This window comes from Macrotis lagotis, chromosome 4 (genome assembly GCF_037893015.1).
Source record: "Macrotis lagotis isolate mMagLag1 chromosome 4, bilby.v1.9.chrom.fasta, whole genome shotgun sequence".
Classification (NCBI taxonomy): domain Eukaryota; kingdom Metazoa; phylum Chordata; class Mammalia; order Peramelemorphia; family Peramelidae; genus Macrotis; species Macrotis lagotis.
In genome coordinates this window covers 10,629,342-10,641,257 of record NC_133661.1, presented here as the reverse complement: position 1 = coordinate 10,641,257, position 11,916 = coordinate 10,629,342, and the positions used below count along the sequence as shown (strand labels likewise).

Genomic DNA, 11,916 nt, shown 5'->3' with positions numbered 1-11,916 from the left:
CAGTGAATATAATAATAAATGTCATAATGCAGTATGAATGGGCTTTGGGGGGTCACACATCCTACATTAGATGGTTCTGTCCATCAGTGAGTGTTTATTAAGGACCCATTTAACCTTTTTAGCACTATAGGACTTCCTGGGTTACAAAGGTAAAGGAATAGTGGTCCCGTTTCTCCAGGAACTCTCAGGTAAAATGCGAGGAGACCACAGACAGTGAACATGAATAATCATTATGTGATCGTCAGTAGCTGAAGTCACTGCTGGTACAGCCATTCTGGGGAGTGATTCAAAACTCCCCAAACATTACCAAACCATGCCCCATAATTGGGGAACAGATGGCTGAAGAGGTCCTGGAGAGGAATCTAATGAATGGACTTCTCGAGCAGACCCAGAAGGGATGTTTCAGAGAGGACCGAGAAGACCTGAATGGACGGATGCAGGGTGAAGTGAGCAGAACCCGGAGAACAGTTCACAACCTTATTAGAACTTTGATCAGTCCAATAACCAACCCTTTCTGGAGATCTGGTGATGAGCAGGTTCCCCTGCCCCTGACAGAGCCAGTGGACAGAATGAGATTGAGGCTTTGGGACAGAGCCAAGGTGGGAATTTGTTTTGCCCAACTATGTATATTTTTTCAATTTTTCTTTTTCCATGAGTGAGAGGGAAAGAAAATAAATTGTTGGTCATTTAAAAAATTAAATGAAAAAACACTCTTACTAGCTATGTGACCTTGAGCAAGGCATTTAACCCCATTGCCTTGCAAAAAAAAATAGTATTGGGGAAATGTTAACACTATTATCAGAATATACTAGATCCAGTGAAATTATAAACCAGCAGAAATTAAAGGGTTGAAGTATCCCTGGGTTGGGAGCCAGAAGAAACAGGTCTAACCATCCTTCACTCTTTGCTGGGAAGTCTTCAGCCACCCATTTCTCTGTGAGTCTCAGTTTCCCCCTCTTGCAAAATGACAGGGTTGAACTTGATGATATTCCTCTGAGCTCCCTTCCGGTGGTGAATCCACCTCTGAAGAACTGGGTCAATCTTTCTTTCACCACCACCACCCCCAGCCTCAGTGGTTGGTTTGTTGACTGAGACTGCAGAGGTCATTTGCAGAAGTAGTTGAGATGTCCAGGGGAACACCGCTAATAAAATAGAGTCCTTTATGTCTTTCCTAAAAGGAAACTCAAGTCTTATCTTTGCCATTAGACCTAATAGATTCTTGATTAAGTCTCCCTGGCAGTCCATGTTTGACCCCACAGATTCCTAACTTATCAAAGGGTCTAGATCTGGAAGGGACCTTGGCTTCATAGAACCATGGTCTGGTGTGAGAAGGGACCTTAGAAATCATCGAGTCCAATGTCTTTGTTTTACAGATGAAAAAACTGAGGCCAAAGGAGATTAGGTGACCTAACCAAGGCCATATAGGTGGCATTGAGTCAAAGGGCTGGTCCTTTGACTTCAAACCCTGAGATCATTCTCTCTGACCTTGGTACTCCCCCTTGGGAGGAAGAGGATGGAAGGAGCAGGGAGCCCCCGAGGCCTGGAGAGGGAAAGACCAGCCAGCAGAAAAATAACAATAGAGAAAAAGCAGAAGGCTTCCCTGTGAAACATTTTAAAACAAACCCTGGTTCAGTGACTCCAAATCCGGTTTAATCCAGATGGACATAGTTTGGATGAATTTTAACACAGCCCATGATGGAAACACACTTAAATGGTCGTGCTATTCCTGGCCTCTGCAGTTTACAGAAAAGTCTTGATTCACGGCTCTTCCTGTTGGCTTCGAGAGGCCATTCATCCTCCATTGGACATGTGGGGGAGTCCCTGAGCAGCCTCACACAACCCCTTTCATGGAGGGCATGTAGAAACCAGAGGGAGACAGAGAGGCAGAGAAAGAGAGGGAGAGACAGACAGAATGAGAGAGAAGAGAGGGGAGAGAGAGAGAGAGAGAGAGAGAGAGAGAGAGAGAGAGAGAGAGAGAGAGAGAGAGAGAGGAGGAGGAGGAGGAAGAGAGAGGGAGAGAGACGGAGAGAAAGAGAAGAGATAGAGAAGAGGGAGGGAGAGACAGAGAAGGGGAGGAGAGAGAGACAGAGAGAGGAATAGAGCAGCAAAGAGAGAGACAGAGAAAGAGAGGAGAGAGACAGACAGACAGACACAGAAAGAAGAGTATAGACTGTCAGCAGAAGAAAGTGGGAATGGAGAGACCAGAGGACAAATGTAAAAAGGGAATGGGGAGGGATCTTGGTAAATAAATCACTGAGATAAAGGAACAACTGCTGTAAAACATGACTGAAGGGAAAATTTAGGGAGGAAAAAAAGTGACCAATTCTTCCTCTCCTTTTAGTAAACCTAGACAAGGGAGTGTTTGGCAAAATGTTGACCTAGTCCATTGGGAAAGTGAGACTAGGAAGGAAGGAAGGAAGGAAGGAACGAACAAACGAACGAACAAATGAACAGAATCATTTCTTCACTGCTTGTCCTATGCCAGGTCCTGTGCTTTTAAGCACAGAGCTTGACAAGAGAAGTCACGGGCTGGGTCTGCACTCCATATCGTCCTCACTGGAGAACGGAGCTGAAACGTCAACATGGTGAGGAGGTTGGATGCTTCATTAGAAAGTCCCAAGGAGGATGAGTTGGGGTCCAGGTTGCCACCAGCCATGGGCCCCTGGCCACATCAGAGTTGTTGAGGGCCCTCCAAGATGAATCATTTGAAATCTCCAGTGGGTACATGGTGGTGATGGTAGCAAAGGAAAAGACAGGCTGGGCCCAAAGAGCGGAGAATCACCAGTGAAGGGACAAGAAGTCAATCATGGAGCTCATGAGGTCACCAAGAGAGAATGTAGAAAAGGGGTCTGTCAGAGTCTGGGGAACATGGAGAGGCAGGGGCCCAGCCCAGGTAAGAATGGAGAAGAAGGGGCCAGTGAGGTTGTGTCATAGGAAAAAGAGAATGCAGGAGGAAAGTCTTGTTGTTTTACCACACACATTCCCCATCTCTTCCTGCCTCAGAGGCCAAAGGGAATATCAAGTGAGGTCACTTGGGGCCATCAGCTTCTCCCCAACGGTAGAGGTGATCTCGTTTCTCTTAATGTCCGTCTCTTTGGAGGTTTTTAGGAGTTTTACAGCTCCAATCTCATTGGACCCTTCCTTAGAGTAACCTCCACTGGGAGGGAGATGTTCTTCTTGTCACCCCATTTAGCAGATGAGGACATTGAAGGTAAGATGGCTGGAGTGACTTGCACAGCATCAACCAGCTAGTAAGGAGTGAGGTAGGATCTGAACTCAGGTCGTCCTGTCTACTCTTGCTCTATTCGGTGTGCATGCTGTGACATTGGATTGATTAATGTATTGGACTGGGGCATCTTCAGAGGGCTCAGCTGCAAATGATCTCAAGAAGAGGGTCCTCACTCCATGTCGCAGGTTCCTCTGTTGGGGTCTGTGGATGTTCACCCACCTCCTTTGGTGTCCGCCTCCTTCACCCACTCTCACCTGGAGCTCCAAGAAGCCGGAGCAACATCCCTGTAAAACCATCTCAGCAGATGCACTAGACCCATCAAGGGTGGCTGTTGATGAGTTGGGGGGTGTCCACCACAAGTGTGAAAAGACTACCCTCCCCAGCAGAGTCTGTAGATGAGAATGGTTTGTTCCCATGTGGTGAAGGCAGCAGAAGCAGGCACTGGAGAGCTTCGAGCTGGGTTAGACGTCCACTGCGTCCTGGGTCATGGTCAGTCAACCTGCCTTTTGTCCTGCCACCAGACTCCGTTGGCTCTGGAGGAGAAAGGGGAGGCATCCTGTGATGTCACTGGTCCTCTTCCAGGACAAAACACGGGCCTGGCCTCTGACTTCACTCCTGATGAGAAAACAGAAGCTCAGGGATGATGATGATGAACCAGGCTCAGGTCACTCACCATCACTGGCCTGAGAAGTGACTCGTCCAGCTCAGGGACTGTCCAGGCTGGACTGGCCTGGACTTCAGCCTTCTCTGGAAGAAAGAGTGAATCATTTCAGTTGCCTGGTAAACACAACTGCCTGGGCCTATTTTAGCTTCTTTAGAAATGTGAAGAGGCGTGGACACACCCAGGCTGGACGGAGGCGTGGGTGTTCACCCAAGAGTTATTGGAGGGCTGCGGAGGAAAAGGCTGCGCAGCTTTAAAGACCTGGGTTCAAGACTACTCACTAGCCATAGGATCTTGAGCAAGCCACTTTGCCTCAGTTTCCTCATGTGTCAAATGAGGACAAAGATGTTTCCTCCCTGAGTTTCTGTAAGAATCAAATGAAATTGTGTAAAATAGATTTAAATACTTATTTTAAGCTATTAAGGATAAGTACTGGACCTGCTATTTCTTTGGAAGAATTTTCCAGTTGACTAAGTTTCCTCTACCAATAATGTAGGTGGTCACTTTCTCTACCAGGTAGAGTCTTAGAGAGTCACTAGAAGCACTGGGATTTGAAGTAGCTTTGCTGGTGTCTCATGGTATGTGTCAGGGGCAAGATTTGAACCCAGGATTTCCAAGTGAGACCAGTTCTGTAACTGAATGACACTCGTGTGTGTGTGTGTGTGTGTGTGTGTGTGTCACACTCTTGTGCTAAGCTATTGTTATCTATAAAAACAAAAAGGAGCAAATGTGTAGGGAGGGAACAGTCTTTTTTTTAGGGAACAGTCTCAAAAGCTTCATAGTCACAAAATATTGAGAGAGGTTTTCAGAATTCTTTTTCTTTTTCCGCCTTAAAAACAGGAAGTACCCATGTCCTTTCCCCATGCTGATCTTCCCCGGTCCCTTGGGTCCTCCCATTTCTCTCTTAATGGCAGTTAGAACATAAGAAGAAGCCTGGCCTCCAAAGAAAGTCCTGAGCCTGCCCTTGGGGGGGCTTTCATCCCAGTGGGGGAACCAGCAGAAGGGGTGCTTCACCTTGGGGAGGGGGGCCCAGAAGCTCAGAATCAGCAGGCAAGGCTGTTCTGGAAGTCCAGGAGGAAAGGGAGGCAGCCAACCTTCACAAGAGCTTTCCCAAGGTCTCCTTTTTTATCTCCTGACCTCTTACTTCCCTTCTCCACTGGATGCTCTGCTGTCGTCTGGAATATTCGGGGTGGGGGGGGGGGGCGGGGAGCACAGAGAAGTGATCCTGATGTGGTTAGCAACTCAGAGGAAGTTGCCGGGAAGCCACATGTGTGATGTGGCCACAAGGCCAGCAGCGGCCTTGAACTGAAGGACAAGAGGAGCTGGTTCTGCAAGCACATCACCCTTCAGCCCACATCTATGTAGTCCCTGCTGTATGCAAAGCAAGGAACAAGGGGCAGGGAAGAGACTGGAAGTATTGGGAAGAAGATGAATGTGGCTGGTTTCAGAGTGGTCTCTGGCTGTGGACCTTCTCAGTTGCATAGGGAGGGGACTGGAGCAGGCCACCTGCAAAGAGCAGCTTGGCCTAGGGGGAAAACCTCAGATTTGAGCCACCAGAATTTGGATTCCCATCTCAGCTCCACTGAACATTGAGAAAGCTTGGGGGACCCCTCCCTTTTCTTTCTCTGGACTAGATGACCTCTGAGCTCTCCTTAACCTCAAAATCTATGATCCTACCACTTCTAATGCCCTTTTTAACAATAAACTTTGGGGCTAAATACATTGTAGTATGAGAGCATGCTGGAATATTATAGTTCCTTAAGAAATGACAAAAATGAAGAAATATGGAAAGACTGAAGTGACATTGAGAGAAAAAAGAATTCTATGTTTACTATAGATACAAGCATAATTAACAACATAATCCTCTAATACATATAAAAGAAAATGATTCAGAGAAGACTTAGAACCAAATAAGATATTATTGCTATTCTTTTTAAAAATAATTTGCTTGTGTCTGTTTATGATAAACATTTTATGTTAATGATTAATAAATTAGCTTTTAGGAAGGCTTGCATCCAATTGCAGACAGCCCAAGTTACATCTTCAAGTCAGCGTCATTGTTGGTTCTGCCTGCTTCCTAGACTTAGAGTTGGCAGCACACACAGGGTGATCTAGAATTCTCAGGCTGTGCTAATCAACCCGAATCTAGAAAGGAAAATTCTAGATTCAGAGCCGGTGGTGAAGGGTGACCTAGAATTCTCAGGCTGCTAATCAGCCTGAATGTAAAAGGAAGGTTCTAGATTTAGACTGCTCCCAAGAGGCATGAGAACCACTTGTTTCTAAGATGTAAATTTACATAGACATAGAACTATACAAACATGCATAGATACCTACCAACATATTTATTTTTATGCGTGAGTCTCTACCTTATCTATTTCTGTCTCTATCCCTGTCCCTACCTCTAGCTCATCTCGGTCCCAGTCTCTTCCTTTCTCTCTCTACCTCTCTCTGGCCACTGATGCTCCAGACTTCTGTCTTCACTGATTTTGACTAGTGCTCCTTTGCCCACTTGGGCCTCAGGGCACCCGGCTGGTACCGGCCATCCACCAGGTGGCCCCAGAGAGCTTCACGTCCCCCTAGCTGAAAGTCTGTTTCCCAGGAAATTGAGACTTTGTTCTCTGCCCTTGTTGCCCGAGTTGGAGGAAGCCGGACTCTCGCAGGATGCCCACTCCAGGAGCAGCTGGCCGAGTCTTGCCTAGAGCCTTGGCCTCCCGCCAGTCGGATGATTGGTAAATGAGCTGGAGTGGAGAAGGAAAGAAGCCTAGAAGGGAGGTGGTATTTTTAACAATGGACTGGAAAGTCTGATTCACGGACCCACTAAATTGGTTTTCTAGAGGGTTCCAAGGTGATTTACCAACTTGCAAACAATCCTGTGAGAAGCCATCCCAGTTGGGGTGAGCCCAGAAACCTGCACCTCTCCAGGCCTCAGAAAACACTTTGCAGGCCTCATTGTTCAAGGTGATTTATTTTGGTTTTCCCAGTTGGAGGAGAAATGATCTCTCCCAACATGAAGTGATGTCCTTAATCCTCTTCTCTCCCCTTCTTGGACCTGCTGTGTAAACAGGGGCTAAGCGCCACCACCCTTGTTTCTCCTTGGAACTCATTCCAAGGTCAAGTGGAAACTCAGGAGTTAGATTGGATAGAATAGCAATTTAAAAAAAGACACTTCACCTTTTGAGCAGGCTTTGTGGGTGGCTGCTGAGGTTCTTTTCACCTGGGTTATCTGAAGAATTTCAGTCATGTGGCCTGGGATTTGTTTTTGCTGGGGACAAAGTTCAGTTTGACTGAATTCTTCTCCAGAGACCTCATCCTGGCTTGAAGGTGACCCTGGGCCTGACTGGCCAGGACAGAGGTCCTGTCAAGGGCAACAACTCCCAGGCAAGGCTGGGTGATGAACAGGGTTCTGCCCTCTGTGGACCAGGTTAGCTGAGTCCTTAAGGAAGGCTCATTAGAATGGGTTTTGTTTTGGTTTTTAGGTTTTTGCAGGGCAAATGGGGTTAAGTGGCTTGCCTAAGGCCACAGCTAGGTCATTATTAAATGTCTGAGGCCGGATTTGAACCCAGATACTCCTGACTCCAGGGTCAGTGCTCTATCCACTGTACCATCTAGCCACCCCTACAAAGGGTTTTAATGAGATTTTTGTTGAGTGAATCAAGGTGACCTTGACTTCCCTGAATTCTTGTTGCATAGCATCTACATGGTACAGTGGATAGAATGCTGAGTCTGTGGTCAGGAAGACCTGGGTTCAAATCTAGCCCCAGGGGCTTCATTTGACACTTGTTAAGGGCCTGCTGTGTCCCAGGGACTATGCTAAGCCCTGAGGATACAAAGGGGGCTAAAAGACAGTACCTGCCCTCAAGGAGCTTCTATATTTGTGGGGATGACAATTTGCAAACAAACTTATACAAAACAAGTTATACCCAGGATAAATAGGAAATAATTAAAAGGAGGAAAGCATTTCCTAGTTGTGTGAGCCTGGACAAGTGACTTCACCTCTGTTGCCTCAGTTTCCTCCTTTGTCAAATGGGGATCAGAGCAGTCCCTCCCTCCCAGGGCTGTTTTAAAAATTCCAGGAGATGATCATTGTCATGTGCTTCTCCCAGTGGTTAGCACAGTCAATTCTACCTTGTGTTAGCTTTGATCATGATGCTGATGTTTGAACTATGGCAATTCATGAAACTTACCTCCTAAGGCTAAGGTGGTACAGGCCCTTGGTCTGTACCAGTAGATGGCACTTTTGAAGTCAAATGTTCTCCAGGATGACTGACCACGGCTCCCTCCTCGACAAACCTGATGAGGCCTGGTGGTTGAACCTTTGTGTTCATTGCTAGAACTTGAGGGATCAGAAGGAGTTGGGATCTTTCACGTTAGCCTTGCCAATCCCTTCCTGGGGTTTCCATGATGCCTAGCATGCTTCCTTGAAGGGTTCTTGTCAACAAACCAAACTCCGCATCGTTGCTCCTTTGTCACAGATGTGTTATTTCATTGATTTCGATATGTCAGCTTATAACCTCAAACTCAATGGATGAACCTGTAGACCCTTCCCTAGGACTGACTTTCTCTTCTTGGACAGCAATGGCTCACAAAGGAGTCAGAGCTAAATTGGGGATCAGAGGAACTGGCTCAGAATCCTTGTTCTTGCTACTTCCCTGTATGACCTAGGTTAAAAACTCACTTCTTCTCTCCAACCCCTCACTTCCTCATCCCCACAATGAAGGGTTGGACTCAGCAGCCTCAACCCTTCTGGTTCTGGGTAGGTCTGTGATCATCTGTGGTCCTGTCTGAGTGTCACCTGTAAAGGATGCTGACAGTAATCTCACCCAGGAACAGGACAGTGAGGATTCATTGAGACATTGAGGGAGACTCTAAGGCACTTATTAGTATCATCATCTTCATCATCACCATCTTGAGGGGGCCAGGAAGAGCAGTGCTGATCCAGGGCAGTGCTCAGGCCACTCAAGGGCGACAGCTTGCCATCCTGGGATGTTGTATCTTCCCACCGCCAGCTCCATTAGGGCTGCTTTCAAGCAACCATTAGCTAGATTGCAGATTAATGCCATCCGTAGGATGGGAGAGGTTAACACCATTAAGGGCACAATGGTAGCTGATGCAGAGAGTCCGGCTAACTCTCAGTCTGGAGATATCACAGGGGTGACAGATTGCGAATGGCCCATCTGCCAGTCCCCAAAGGTGAAGGAGGAGAATTTGGGCTCTGACAGACCAGTCAAATGCACGTGTCCCCATTTGTTGGGAGCGCTTGTTGTGGAAGGGGTATTTTCCTTTGGAGTGGAAACCTGGAACCTGGCAAGTGGAATTGTGTTTCTGAACCACAAACCTGCTCTTTTTCAAACAATTTCCCAACCATCAGCCTTGGTTGGCTCTGGCTCCACCTGGCTTTGTTTTTTTAAAGGGATGTTCCATTGGGCATGTGAAGTTCATAATCTGGGACGTCAAACCCAACAGCTGGAAAGTCAGATTAAAGGGATCATGAGGGTGCTCAAAGGGCATTGCTGCCTCCAAAGTCTCCTAGGGAAGAGGTCTGGGAGTTCAAGGTAAAGCGAGGGCTACTTGACCACTCTCCTCCAGGTCAGGAAAGGGCCTTGCCAAGCTGGGTTCCCGCTAGACGTGGCTCTCCCTGGTGGCTCTCTTTGTTAGTACTGTCAGCCAAGATGAAAGGGTGTCTTAGAACAGCTCTGGGAATTCAAGTGGGGGGGGGTAATTTTATTTGTACAAATGTGTGATAGGGGAGCTCAGAGGCAGACCACAGAGGAAAATCTAGGGTCAGCCCCTGGGAAATCGCAGCTGGCTCCAGACATGTGTTTTCCAGACCTGCCCAGGGACCTTCCCCCAGAAAGTCAGGGACCCCCTCACAACCACGAGAGACCAAGTAGCCAGATGCCATGGCTGACCCTGCTACAAAGAGGGTAAGCTGATAGATGGAGGAAGCCTAGCCTTGCCTTTTGAATCCTCCCTGATGCACTGGAGACAGTGTTTCTGAAGACCCCACCATGTCTGAGGAGCTGGGCCAGGCAGTGGACATTCAAAGACCAAAGGGAATCAGTCCTGGCCTTCAACATGTTACATAGACATAAATGCAAAGAGTTCAATCAATGAACAACCAACATTGTTGCCTAGCGACAGCTAGGCGCTGGGGGTGCAGAGATTGAGGTGAACCAGTCCTGGTCCTCCAGGACAGGAGAGAGCCAAGAAATGTCATCTATGTAGATATTACATATTGTGTGTGTGTGTCTGTCTGTCTGTCTAAATAAGCTTATATATGGAATAATGATAAACGTACCTAATTATGTTATACATGATATATGTAATATTATGTTTATAAAAACAAATATAATGAGCATAAATCAATCTATATCTTGGTATGCACCAAATATAAGGAGAATAAATCAACGGTAGTTGAGAGAATTGGGAGGCAAGGAAGGCTTCTTCTAGAATGTATTGCTTGAACCTTGACTTGAAGGAAGAGAGGGATTCCATGAGATGTAGGAAGGACATTCCAGGCCTGGAGGAGTCTAGTGCAAAGGCCCATAGATCAGAGATAATGCTGTGTGTGAGGGGTGGTGAGGCCAGTTTGCCAGGAGCCTGGGAAGATGGGTTGGGGCAAAGTTGTGAGGGACTCCAAAAGCTCAACAATGGAGTTTATATTTGAATCTAGAATAAGTGGAGTCAACGAGTTGAAAGTCAAAGATACTGGAGAGGGAGAAAGGGGAAATACTTTGCAAATGATTGGATCTCTGAGATGAAAATCAAGCCAGGGTTACTGCCCTGGAGATAGATGCCTTCATGAGCAGTAGACAAATTTGGAAGAATTTGTAGACTGGGGGAGGAGCAGAAGGTTTTGGACATGGTCCCCAGAATATCCAGTTTGACATAATAGGTAGCTGGTGATAAAAGAATGAAGGTCGGAAGAGGAGGGAGTCATCAGCAGAGACAATAATTATGTCCATGGGATCTGATGAGATCACCAAGAGAGTAGAGAGAGATTAGCAGGGGGCCTGGACTAAAGCTTAGAGAACCCTGAAAATCCATGATATGTATGATGAACCAGCCAAGGAGACTGAAGAATAATGAAGATGATGAGGAGGAGGAAGAAAATCAGGAGGGAGCAGTGTCCTGAAAGTCTAGGGGGAAAGGAAAAGAATAAGTTTCTCACACACACGTCAGCTTCTGAGTAGCAGGTACTTTACAGATATCTTATTTGATCCTGGGAAATAGGTGTTATTGTCCCCATTTTACAGTTGAGGAAACAGGTGAAGTGACTTGCCCAGGATCACGCAGCTAGTAAGTGTCTGAGACTGGATTTGAACTCAGGTCCTCATGACTCCAGGTCCAGTACTCTGTATACTGAGTCACCTGGCTGCCCACTGGTCAGTAGAGATGTCAAGAGAAATGAAGACTCAAAAAAAAAAAACCCACACCATCCTATATGGCAGCTAAGAGACCACTGGTAACTTTGGATCTTGGTCAGATGGCGAGGGCCTACAGGATGAGTGAGAGGAGTGGAGGCAGTGAGGTGCAGCCTCCCCCGCTTTCTGGGAGTTCTGCCAGGAAAGCGAGATGAGATGGAGTGCAAGGACATGGTTGGGTTGGGTCCCTTTTAAGAATGGAGTTTTGACGTGTTGGAAGGCAGTGGAGTAGACCGGGAGAGAGAGGCAATTTCTGTGGAGGACAGGCAAAGTAGGATCAAGGCACATGGAGAGGGGTTGTCCCTGGCAAGAAGCAGGACCACCTGTGGGTCAGAGTCTGGGGAAAAGGAGGGGAGACAAGGATGATGTCGCAGGTTTGAAGCCAAAGAGAAAGGGAAGGAGGGAAAGCTTTGGGGGCCACCTTGTCTAAGGCAGTGTGGGAGCTGGTGGGAAAACAGGCCCCTTCTTAGCAACATCCCATCAGAGGAGCAGGGAAAGAGCCGGAGGCAGGTGGCTTTCCTCCCCATTGGCTTGTCCCTCTTGGATGATTCTGGCTAAAGCTACCCCTGGTCTATTGGAATCTCTCCGGCTTCACTCCAGTT

The 11,916-nt window shown here is 47.2% G+C and overlaps 1 protein-coding gene across 1 annotated transcript in view; it reads left to right on the top strand.

The window, feature by feature from the left end:
- Window positions 1-11,916, top strand: part of LHPP (phospholysine phosphohistidine inorganic pyrophosphate phosphatase) — a 182,407-nt gene that overhangs the window by 75,527 nt on the left and 94,964 nt on the right. The gene's annotated exons all lie outside the window — the stretch shown is intronic.